A 12689-nucleotide genomic window follows, 5' to 3' on the forward strand; every position below is an offset into this window, starting at 1 on the left:
ACCATATAAAGCTATTCTTATTTACCCTGGCTTTGCAGATATCCATGGGCATTTAAAAAATACCTACAAGGCACGGACGTCAGAAACCCTATTCCAAGCAATGATTGTGTAGGCTGGGAAATTATGGGTCAAATGATAATTACACTCACCAGAAAAGTCAAATATTATGTCAGGTCTTTTTTCTTCTACAGGTGATTAAACATGAGAACACAATTGACCTCAAGCAGCATGGCATGACACGAAGGAGAAAATAGAGCAGACTCAGCCGTGTTCCTTTCTAGGCCTTTCTCTTGGGTACTCTGATTTTCTTAATCCTATTTGGATCATTCATGCACTGGATCTAAAACAATGAGGAAGGATAAAGGAAACACTTTCTTTATTATTATTCCTTCAAGTTTTACATGCTATGAAAAGCAAAATAAGAAAGATTAAGATGAGCCAGGGGGAACAAAAATGTGAATAATTCTGGGAGAAACAACAATAAAAATTTAAAAGATAAAGAAAAAAACAATAATCAGAACACTCTTATGCATGTATATACTAACTGATAAAAATCGTAGCTTATAACTTATTTTTCACTTATTCACATTGGCCTATATGCATTGTGTATCTAGGTGCATATATGTATATATACATACATATATATATGTATATATACATATATGTATATATATTACATAAATATATATAGTGTATATGGGAATTACTTAAGTCTATAGTATACAAAACTTGTTTTATATATATTGATGTGTACATGTGTGTGTGTGTGTGTGTGTGTGTGTGTAATTTGAAGAGGCTCCAAAATAACAGCACACAAGGAATCAGTTGCACGTTTGTGTGTTTCCCATAATAGTTCAGGGTCTGACCCCAGGCTATGGCAGCCTCCCTAGTCCCAGCCATTAGTCTACCACATAAAGCTCTTTATCTGAGCCTTTGAGTCATATGGAATCACTAGATCTCTGAGGAAATAGTGGTATTTCCAAGTATGCATTTATGCTTCTTCTTGTGGTATCATTGCTCAGAAGATAGCTCTCCTTAAATATCTGACAGATTTCTACTCATCTTCTATATGAAAAAGAAATATTTAACATTATTGGCTGTATTCTCAACTGTTTTGAAATGTCTCATTTATACTGTTACACAATATTCATCACATTTCTACAACCATGTGTGTATTTGTCCAAAGTCTTCACCTCTACAAATCAGGAGACACTAGAAGGGAGAAAACATATCACTGAGTTATTCACTCAGATACCTAGAACTACATCTTAGAATACTGGAATACCAGAATGTAGTTATATTTCAAAAGCATATATGATGTGAGTCACTATGTAGATGTGATTTCCATATTAAGATTTCTTTAGCTACTCCTCCATTCTACATTACATTTAGTTTGTTTCATCCTATTTATGGTTACATATTTTTGCCAAGAAATTATGAATATTGTTGTAGTGGTGATCTATATGTGTCTATGAATTATTTACCCATATAACTTCACACCTTCAAAGATGATGTATAGGATCATTTTGACAGGATCAAGTTGAATCAAGAAATAGAAAATAAAGAAAATTCTCCTTTTGTTAAGCATGTGAGCTTGATTTTGTATGGAAATACTCACCAAACTTCATTTTAAATACTTGTATCTTATGATAAGTATACAGAATCTACTGGATGAAATACCACATCAGAAAGAATCTTGTTGAACCTTTTCAGTAAAATCTCATGCAACTAACTTTGGAATTTACCAAGAAATGTCATTGTAATGGAGTGATTAAGGATTTTTTAAATTTCTTCCAGTCATATGGACGACTGTTCTTCATTAGTGAGGGCAAGATAAAGCACATCTGAGAGGAAAAATCATGTTGTTATTATAGATATTGCAGACTATTCTTTTCAACTTCGATGATTCCATGTATTGAAAATAAATATGGGACAGAATCTATTCATATTTAGCATGTGTCCACACACACACACACACACACACACACTTATTTATACATTCTTGTCAGCGTTTGATATTTTATTGAATTAAAAAATTTAGAATGACCAAAAGAACCTAAGGATATGATCTATTTAAGAGCCAGCTCCCTAATGTCCAAGGTTAATCATCATCTCACTTAACAGAAATATGTCCCGTGGAAGGAAATGTATTCAGTATTGAAGACTGGGCTAGTAGATAGTATCCTATTCTTTGCAGAAAGGCTAAAATCCTTCAATAAATTTTTTGTTTCTCATGTGTTCCTACTGCATCCAAGTTCCTCTATTTTATACCAAGTAAATTATTTACTTTAACCCACTGTGCTGTCTGGAGACCTAAAGATTCCTATGGCCTTATCCTGAAATTACACGTGCTGGGCATGGCATTAAAGCTCAGTTCATAATCCGTATATCACAGTTCACCAAGGTTTCTGTTTGCATTTGTTTCTGTTCACAAACTCTGCATCTGGTGACAGCACTACCATGGCCATCTTCCCCAGAACTGTGGAACAAGAATCAAGTTCATAAACTGAGAGGTACTGCTGTATTTTGCCCCACAAAAGTTCTTTAAAATTATAAATAATAAGTTTGTTTGAAAGCTTGTTTTCTTAAAATGCAATCATTGTGTATACCAGCTTAAAAATGCTTTATCTTCTGGCTGTTAAATAAATAAAATAACTCTCTTCACTTTTTTATTGTAAAATAATGAGATAGAAAGAATAGCCTGGATACTTCCCAGTGTCAGTATTGTATCATCACTGCCAACAAACAATGGGGAAAAAGCCAAGGACCTTATATATAGACAGAGTTGAACTCTTGAATATCGTATCTCTCACACGTATATAGAAACATGGGCTATGATTTTTTTTTTAATTTTGTAAGCTTCCTTTTTCTCTTCAATAGGATTGTAATGCAATAATGTATTAATGCCACAATGCATGTAAAATAGCCAATTAATTTCTTGGGATATCATAGATGTTAAATAAATATTAAGTCTTTTACCTTAGCCTTGTTACAATTGTTTATTCTTTTGTTCATTTATCATTTCATTCATTCATTTTTTATCCTTTTATTCATTGATCTAATCATCTCACCATCTCACAATCCTCTATCCTTGAAAGCTACATAGAGATATTTTTATTATACAAATAACTTTGTTTGATATTGACAACACAGGGATGAGAAATTATTCCTGAACTTCAAAAAGTCCCAGCCCAGTGAAGATGACTTCTATATAATCACAAGTGAAACACCAATTTTATGAGACAGAAATAAACAAAGTACTTGAGCACAAAGGAGAAGAGCTGTCAATTTTTGACAAACTTGAGCTTATCTTTCGTGAGTTCATGACTATACTAACCATTTTCTCTTAGATATTTCATTTAGTCCTTAGAACAATGGTTGCTCTCATAACATTATACTTATTTTGCAGATAAAGATAATGAAGCAAAAGTAAATTAAGTCACACTGCAAAATTCAAATCATAAGTCATAAATTCTGGACTTGACTCCAAATCTATTTTTCTAACTACAATATTGTGTTTCCTTTCTCCGGAGAAGTTCTTAGGTTATATGTTAAAATCATCATAATATAGGGGCCAGGGATTTAGCTCAGTGATGCTGCACCTGCCTCACAAGTGCAAGGTCCTGAGTTCGATCCCTGGTACAGCAAAAAAAAAAAAATCATCATAGTATAAAAGTGAAGGAGAACAGATCTGTATTGTGTTCTCCAAAGTCACCTTTGTATAAACTGGAAGAGAGATTAAAATAACTAGGATAAGTAATAGACAATGATAGCTTTTTCCCATTAGAAAAATACCCAAGTTCCTGAGAACAGTTGTTAGACAAGTGAACAGCACATAAGAAGGAGGAGACTTAAAGATCTCAAAACCACAAAAGTCATCATGTATTGTGTATACATTTGGCCCTTTTGCTAATAGTGACTATGCTTCAACTATACTTTGAGAATTCTTTGATTGTATTTTGTTGAAAATGACAGTTCAGATGAGCAATGCTTTTTCTTCATGTTTTTGTTGTTGCTTTGGGCAAGGGCAATGATTTCTGTGGAGAGAAGTGAGAAATAATGTGTTCAACTAGCATTATTTTAGCTAACAACACTTTGAACACTTTTCTGGAGTGAAAACAATTGATTTCATTTTATATCTTATAAAAATATTATTACTATTATTATAAGTTATTCTTTGGCTTTCTTATTTTCTTCTTCTTCTCTATATCCCCCCTCTCCTTCTTCCCTTCTTTATTTACTTTTTTCTTTACATTCTTTCCAACAACTAAAATGTGGAACTTAGTAAGATAGACATCTACAAAGACTGTCAGACACTTGAATGAGGTGGGAGGGGCATCCACATGGAGGAAAGTAAAGTCTGAGCATTTGGGGCTGGGGACAAAATGGCACTGGTGGCCTGGAAGAGGAAGTCAGAGTTCAAACATATCCAGGAGAGTACATACGAAAGGGTTGTGCGAATGGCAGCAGAAGCCCAGCATATGATGCTGGAGTTCAAACACTAAAAAAAAGCCCAGAAACCTCCTTTCAATGAAACAATCTGTGTCATTTTATTTAAAATTTGGGTGAACTGAAATTATATAACACCTGCAAAGGGACAGTGAGAAGAACACAGCATCATTTCATGTTTCTACCCTAAATATTTCAATTACATAAACTCAATCCAGAGAAAATATTGTATAAACTCAAACTGAAGGACATTCCATGACAGAACTGAGCTATCATGTTTAAAAGCCACAAAATCTTGAAAGTCAAGAAGAGAGTAGGGAATTGTGCAGATGGAAAGAGACTAAATATACATGACAACTAAACGCAATGTATGATCCTGAACTGGACCTTCTTACTATAAAAAAATTGGTCTTTGCTTAGGAAAAAAAAAGATATGTTTCTTATTTTAGTGGTTACATTGTGATAATATGAGAGAAAGACTTTGTTAGACAAACTGTACACTAAAGTTTTAAGGGTGGTAATGTATCTTGTTGACAACTCACTTTCAAATAATTCAAGAAAAAGAAACTGTATTACTCTCCCAAGTTTGTGGTAAACCTTAAATTGCTTCATATTATACAAAAAGTTTAACCTGCCATTAAGAGTATGAATAAATGTTCAAACTCTAGAGTGTCATATAACCCTTGTTTCAAATTCAAGCCATTGCTTAATATCCGTGTGGTAAGGACAAGTAGTTTCAATCCCACACATTTGCATGTTGGGGATAAAACTGTTTTTAAAAAAATTAAAATATTTCACGGGTTATCTGTAATGATTAAGTGATTAGAAGTATGCTTGGTACATAAAAAGATCAAGTCAGAATGGCCATGTTATTACTATTGTTAATACTGTCACTATTTTCTAGAAAATCTTGATTCTAAGAAATTAAATAAACTGGGAGTTGCAGCCACAGACACTAGGGCTCAGATCTTCAATCTAAATAGCTAGGTGGTCCAGAGCAAAGTTCTTCAACTTTGTGAAACCTTGTTTTTCATCGACTTCTATGACCTTCCAATGACCTCTAACTTATGTTTACTTACTATGTCGAATCTACACTGGCTTTCTTTTAGCTCCTCAGAAACATCAAGTTGTTTCCAGATCTAAAGGATCACACAGCCTCTTCCCTCTTCCTGGAGTACACCTTTGCCCTTACTGTCTGGAAAGATTGCTATTTTAGATACTTGCTTAGAGGTCAAGTCTCCATAGTTCTTGATCAAGAAGCTATTCTCCTTCACAGGTCTGTATTTTTTATAAGACATATTAAAATTCATACTTCTTTATTATCTGTATCTTACTCAAGACAAAAGCCTTCTTGAACTCTGTGTTTAGGTCTGTTGCTTTCTCTTGTATTCACTCTAGTGTATCCAGGATATAGCACTGATTCCAGTACATAGCATGTTTCCCACAAATAATTTTAGAATGAATCAATACATGAATGAGCCAAGCACAAAACCATTATAAGATCCATTAAAGATCTATTACAGGACCTCTTTAGAGCAACCATATGCTAATGGTAAAATAGGTACAGCTGGTGCTCCATGAATCCTTGCAGTCAACCAGTCATAGATCAAAAATAGTCCTGGGCTGGGGATTTAGCTCAGTGGTTCTGCTACCTGTCTCAGAAGTGCAAGGTCCAGCATTCATACCCTGATACCAAAAGACAAAAACAAACAAAAAACCCTCTTAGTCCCTAGAGTTCCACCAGCCTGACATATGAACAACTTCACTTACAAACAGAATTTTAGTTTTGACTTATGAATAAAACCTTGAGTTATGACCTGAATGCTGGCCACTTGTGCTTCCGGATGGTCTCAGATACAAAGGGCTCTGGAAGGAACATTATAACATCCTTTCCTGTATGGAGCTGATTAAGAAATCCTGGGCCAATGACTTTCTAAGGACACTGAAACCTGCCTGTACACAGGAGAGACACTTTGAAGGCCATGTAGAGAAGCCTGAGCCTTTAACTGATCAATGTTACAACCCACCCTCAAGAATGAATTGAGTTCATAAGTCAAGAGTTCACTGTATTTGAAAAACAAAAATTGCATCCGTACTGAACATGTGCAGACTTTTAAAAAATATTATTTCCCGAACAATACAATTTAACAATTAATACATAGTGTTTATATTGTATTAGATATTGTAAGCAATCCATATATGATTTAAAGTATATGGACATATGAATAGGTTGTCTCCAAATACTATGCAGTGTTATATAAAATATTTTAGCATCTGCAGATTTTGCTGTCCACATGGATCCCAGAACAAATCCCCCAGAGAGAGTGAGGGATGACTATTAATATCACTATTGCCATAAACACGATCTTGCTCTTTACCCAAGCAAAAATTAAGAAAAAAGTGTTATTAGATCTTGACAATTCACAAAGAAAAACTAATTATTTTCAGGTATTAAACATCAAGGCACAAGAGTAAAGGAGACTCACCCTAATTATGTAAGGAGACAATGGTGTATGCAAATTTCTAGTTCCCGCTAAAAAAATGAATGATTGCTTGGGAAGAAAATAATTGCTTTGGCACTAAATGCAGCTGTTATTTATGTCACATTATTTATAAGACTGATGTGCATAATATTCCTCCAGTCTTGCTATAAATTAAAACAATTCAGGAGCATATTACCTACAGGCATTTATGAGAAGTGTTTATATTTGCCACACTGCTGATTGTAATAAGAATAGGGACTTTTCTCTGAGATAAAAACATTTTATGAGAAAAAAATGAAAAATAATCACATCATTGTCACCCTGGAATGATGGTGAATTAACAGACAAGTGATGTGACATAAAAATACTCTAATAAAAAATCTTAATGATTCATCCCACAATCTTAGGTGAGAGCAGCAGTGTATGAAGTATTGAAAATAGACATTAGAATCAGAAAGCATGATTCAAACTCCAGTATCTTATGTATTTGCTATAAAACCAGGGGTATATTATTGAGCAAAACAAACCTCAGTTTCTTCATGTATAAAATAAAGGTAACAATAACTCTTACTTTGAACTATAATCAGAATGCTTTTGTTTCCCAAAAAATTCATGACTAAGATTTGATCCCTGGCCTGACAGTATTAGAAGACAGGGTCTTTTTGAAGGATAATTAGGTTCCAAGACCTCTGCCTTCATGAATAGGATTTGTGTCCTTATAAGAGAGGTTGCAGAGTTAGGTATCCTCTTACTCGTAAGAACACAGCTAAAATGCACCATCTGTGAACCAAATAGTGGGCCCTCACAGGACTTTTAATCTACCTGTGCCTTTTACTTTCCAGCCTCTAGAATTGCAAACAATAAATTTCCACCTAGTTTATGGTACCTTGCTATGACAGTCTGAATAGACTAAGAAATCTCATGAAGTTGCTTCAGGGATTGAGTCTGAAACACAGTGTGCGGTAAAGAATAATTCTGAGCATACAGAAAACACTTAACAATACCGATGATAATGAAAAGACACACAATTTAGTTTTGAATGAAATCTTTTAACTTTTTATTAATTCAGTATAATGGTATAGATCATTGCTAATAATAGCTTAAGGGCTAGATTAAACCCCCTTGACTATTTTTTATTATTAAGGAGAGGAGAGAGCATATGATTTTACTTGGTGAACACGACACAGTATGCATTGAAAATAGGATCGAGATTGGTGATATGAAAACACCATGGACAACATCTCAGGTTCACCTAGTTGTGGGTGAGATTTTCCTGGCAGAGGGAAGAGCATAAGGTAAAACACCTAACCTGCTAAGGCTCTGTGTTAGGGCATTGATGTGACAATAACTAAAAATGGCACCCAGCAGTCCTGCACATTCGATTTTATTATTAGCACCATTTTAGTAATGAGGGAACTGATACGACAGCAGTTCCATGGTGCACCTAAAAACTTACAGATAGTTCAATGATGAACCTAAGGTAGGGACACAAGGAAGTGCTTTGTCGTTTCATATTTGATAAAGTTAACAGGGAAACTTGATTTCTATCTTTCTTCTGGTAGAAGCCAGTGATTCTTGCACAGACATTGCTTTAAGTAAGCTTAATGGTGTGCTTCTAGGAAACAAAATGCTTCTGCATGGGAATGTCTTTTCTGAGAATTCTATAATGCAGATAACCAAAATGATCTTGCAGAAGTGTCTGTCTGCATGTCTTATCAGTAGCATCTGCCAGACCTCATGTAACCAGCAGAAACCAGACCTATGTCTATCTTCTATCTCTGCTTCATTGCCACTTTTGCCTCAGGCCCCTTTGGAAGGTGCACTGACTCTGTTTAACTTCTAATAGAACCCATTCTCTTTTTTTATGGGGGAAATTTCTTGGAGCAAGGACCATAATAACAACAGTTACTGCTGCCAATGCTATTGCTGAGTACAGAGTATCTATGCATCAAGCACCGTGCTGGCTGCTTTAGGTACATTATCTCTCACCCTTAAAACAATCCAGGAAATGGAACTTATTACTCACATTGTGTATAGCTAAAATACATTGTCCACTGTCATAGTGCCATGGGAATGCAAGCATGAGGTTAACTCGGGTCTGTCTGAATCCAAACTTATGTTTAGTCAGCTATGCCACAATATAGACGTGTTTATAATTATGTTAGTCCTTTCTAAGATCATTATGATTAGAGAAATTAAAAGCCAATAAACACTTTGGTGAGTCACAGTTAATCATTATTCTGTTAATCTAATGGCACCTTAGATTTATATTGTGCAATATAACTTTCAATGCAGATTTAATGTGATTGCCTCCATTGGTCCTCCTGTCAATCTTATCCTCCTTGAATGTAGGTTCCTCCACTCCACACTTGCAGAGTCCTCTAGATAATATAAAAGATACTGGAATCATCACACAGATCTCTTTTTTCTCAACGATTAACCATAAACATGTATTTGACTTTTATGCCTAATGATCTATTCCTTTAGTCCAATTCTGCAACATAAAAATAGGAACAGTGGACAAACAAATCAGTAATGGTGAACACTTAAGCAAGGGTCGTTGTATTAAGACTAATAATAGGACTAGTAACAGGAAATTTGAATTTATTTTAACAGACAAATGAAAACATAAAAATTGTACATACTCATAGGGTGCCATGTGGTATTTCTATGTATATACTGCATAATGTTTGAATTAGGTTACATATATCTCTTTTCTCAAACATTTATTTCTTTATTGGAAAATACTGAAAATTTGAATTTTAAAAGAACAAGATAGAATGTGCTTTTTAAGAAAGTGGCCAATAATCCCTGTTCTGAAATAAAAAGACAAATAGCTGTCAGGTAAAGGTGACTACTAAGTTGTTGAAAGTGAAAATCAGATGGTAAGGTTGATATTTAGGGTTATTAAAAAAAAGGCTTGATTTGAAGCAGTTAGTTTTTCCCGTGGTTTTAAGTATTGACTCACTAGTTTACTGCTGTTATGTTAAATAACATTTGGTATTTGACAAATAGATTTACTTTTCAAGATATCTCACTGGTTTCTCCTTGCACAATGTATATACTTCAAGGTGTATAGAAAGGACAGCTGTAGGTGTGCTCTTATACATGTTTTAAGATACAAATATGTTTGCTGTTGTTCGAAAACTGTTTTGTGACAATGACTTCAGTTAGGAAATGTGACTTGAACTAGCAGTCCAAACTACTGATTTATCCTTATTGACTATTACAGCACCTTCCTCACCTCCTGATCAGCCCTCCACTCTAATGCTTTTTCTCTCCTGGACTGGAAATTGGAATCTGTACAGTGCCTCTGATGCCATTGGCTCTTCAAATGGATACCATTTGACATGCAACAGTAGAATTGGGTTTTGAGCTGTTAGTGAAGAATTTTAAACCTGCTATTAAAAAGCCCCCATGTTTCACAAGAATCTAAGAGAAGTACATCATAATAATTAGAATGTTTTCCTCAGAATAATCACATTGACTTTGCCCAAAGAAGCAACTGATTGACTTGCTTCATGTTCATTTTCCATTTTGTATCGATTTGAAATGTAAAGTAAAAGGAGATTAATACAAACTTAAGGTGTACCCTGAGAAAGACTAAAGCTGAAGATACCTGAAAGGATTTAAACCCAGTTTTAAACACTAGCCTGTTGGGAGCAATGCTACATAATTCTAGGGATAAATCATTTGGTTAGCCTAGTCCTCTTGCCTACAGCCCAGCTACAGAATAACTCCAGTTTGGCCTCCGGTCACAACTGAGACTTCAGGGATCCAGTGATGCTGTGATTCTCCAGGACAAGAAACATCCTGGGAGAACAAACATCTGCTCAGTTCCTCATTGTTCTTGGACTGATTAACATCTTGTTTGCCGAAGATGTACTGAACTCTCTGCAAGCCTTCCGTTACACCTTGTTTATCCCAATGTGAACTATTGAACTCTTTGCAAGTCATCTGTTACATTTGTTTCTCCCGATGTACTGAATAAAAGGTGTGGTAAGCTGGGGGCTTTTGTCTTTGCTGCCCAGAGCAGCACTGATCAGACCCGAAGCTCAGCTTCTTCTCGGTCTCATTTTTCTACCTTTCCTGTAATTCGCCGTGTGCTGCCGTGGCTCGCAGGAGACCAGGACTAACTGCAGAGGTTCTGGTAACGTCCCCTTCCCCTGTCCCCTACACTAGCCAGTGTGTCTTTCTTGTCTCCAGACAAGTTTCTGTTGCTTCATTTATTCCCCCGTGAAGTTGTATACTGTTTTCAGGTCCATTTGATAAATGGTTTAAGACACAAACTTTGTCACTTGTTTAGGTCAGTGGCTGGTTTCTTTGCCATTGGGTGATCTGTGTCGCCCACCAGTGTAGTACAACTGTGAATTCAGATTCTTCTCTCATATTAAGATCATTTTACAAGAGCTGGGCTGGAGTGCCCCTTAGGAGCTCGAGACTTCTTTTTCCCTTTGCAGGGGGATCTCCTTAAAAAACTTTTCAGGGACTTTGGGAACTGAATCATAAGTATTACAGTAGTGTATAGCTTCATCCTTTAGGTCCTCCTTAAAGTACTGCAGAATTCCTTGATGGTGCTCCCAGCCACACTTTCCTCACCTGTGTTATTGCTGCACGTATTTGAAAAGAAATACCTGCGTTCACTTTTAAATGTCCACTGAGTCACTTTGGTCAGTTATACCGACTGGTCTTCCTTTCCCATGTTCAGTGAAGGCTCACTGAACAGGCATAATAGCAATAGTGAACAGCATCTGCACAGCACCTTTCAGTTTGCCAAGAGTGTTTTACATTCTCCTTTTGAGTCTTGCCTGATGAGCCTGTCCTGAGGTGCCTCTTGATGTCATGCTAAGAGTCCTAGAAGCGCCGGTCACTAGTGTCACCAGCTCTGCTGTAGCATCCAATTGTGCCCTGACTGGGGAGAGGATGTCCCCATGCCATGCTGTGCTTCCAGCTGTGTGTCATTTGGTTATCACCCAGGGGGGGGGGGCGTGAGTGCTTTACCACTGGAATCACCTTTACTTTTGTAAGTGATGCTTTTCTAACCTTTGTCTCCATAGATTTTGTACTAGTTCTATTCTAGCCTGTAATTTGTATAAATCAACCATCTGTTGTTGTTAAAAAAAGTGTCCCTAATACCAAAAACAAAAAAAGATACTGGAAACCAAGATGGGTGTTTGTGCCTATGATTTTTTTGTATATTAGGGGACTGCAGCTGTGAAGAACACCTTATCATCCTAAAAAGGCATGAAGTAAACAAGAACATTACACCATTCCATTTTTCCTTCGTTAAGTCAGCCTTTCCCATAGCTGAATATAAATTAAGATTCTTTTATAATCTAACTGAAACCTCTGACTAGCATTGTGGCTTCCCTCACTTGAGGGTATTATGTACCAGTTTGAGGGGATTGGCTTGGCCAGTTTCAACCAATAAGTGTTTTTGTAATAGCCTTTTTGCCTTCTCAACTTCCTTTCATATAGAGTGGACTCTTGACTTAGGAATTCAATTCCTCCCCATGGGCTGGCTGTAACTCAAGTTGGTCAACTGAAGGCTCAGGCTCCTCAGCCTTCAAAGTCTCTCTCCTGTACACAGGCAGATCTCAGTGTCCTTCGAGAGACATTGGCCCAGGATTTCTCAATTAACTCCACACTGGAAAGAATGCTGTAATGTTCCTTCCAGAACTCTTTAAGGGTTAAATCTACATACAAGACCATCTGGAAGCACAAGCAACTGGCATTCTGTCATAACTGGATACTTTG

General features: G+C 36.1%; 1 long non-coding RNA gene across 3 annotated transcripts in view; it reads right to left on the minus strand.

Moving 5' to 3' along the window:
• Positions 1 to 12689, minus strand: part of LOC147830658 (uncharacterized) — a 172457-nt gene that overhangs the window by 56176 nt on the left and 103592 nt on the right. For all 3 annotated transcript variants that reach the window (XR_015449029.1, XR_015449030.1, XR_015449031.1), the window contains exon 5: positions 150 to 340. This is a non-coding gene — a long non-coding RNA (uncharacterized LOC147830658). The remainder of the gene's footprint in view (positions 1 to 149; positions 341 to 12689) is intronic.

This window comes from Heterocephalus glaber, unplaced genomic scaffold (genome assembly GCF_053883595.1).
Source record: "Heterocephalus glaber isolate CG9 unplaced genomic scaffold, H.glaber_assembly_v1.0 deba00000071, whole genome shotgun sequence".
NCBI lineage: Eukaryota > Metazoa > Chordata > Mammalia > Rodentia > Bathyergidae > Heterocephalus > Heterocephalus glaber.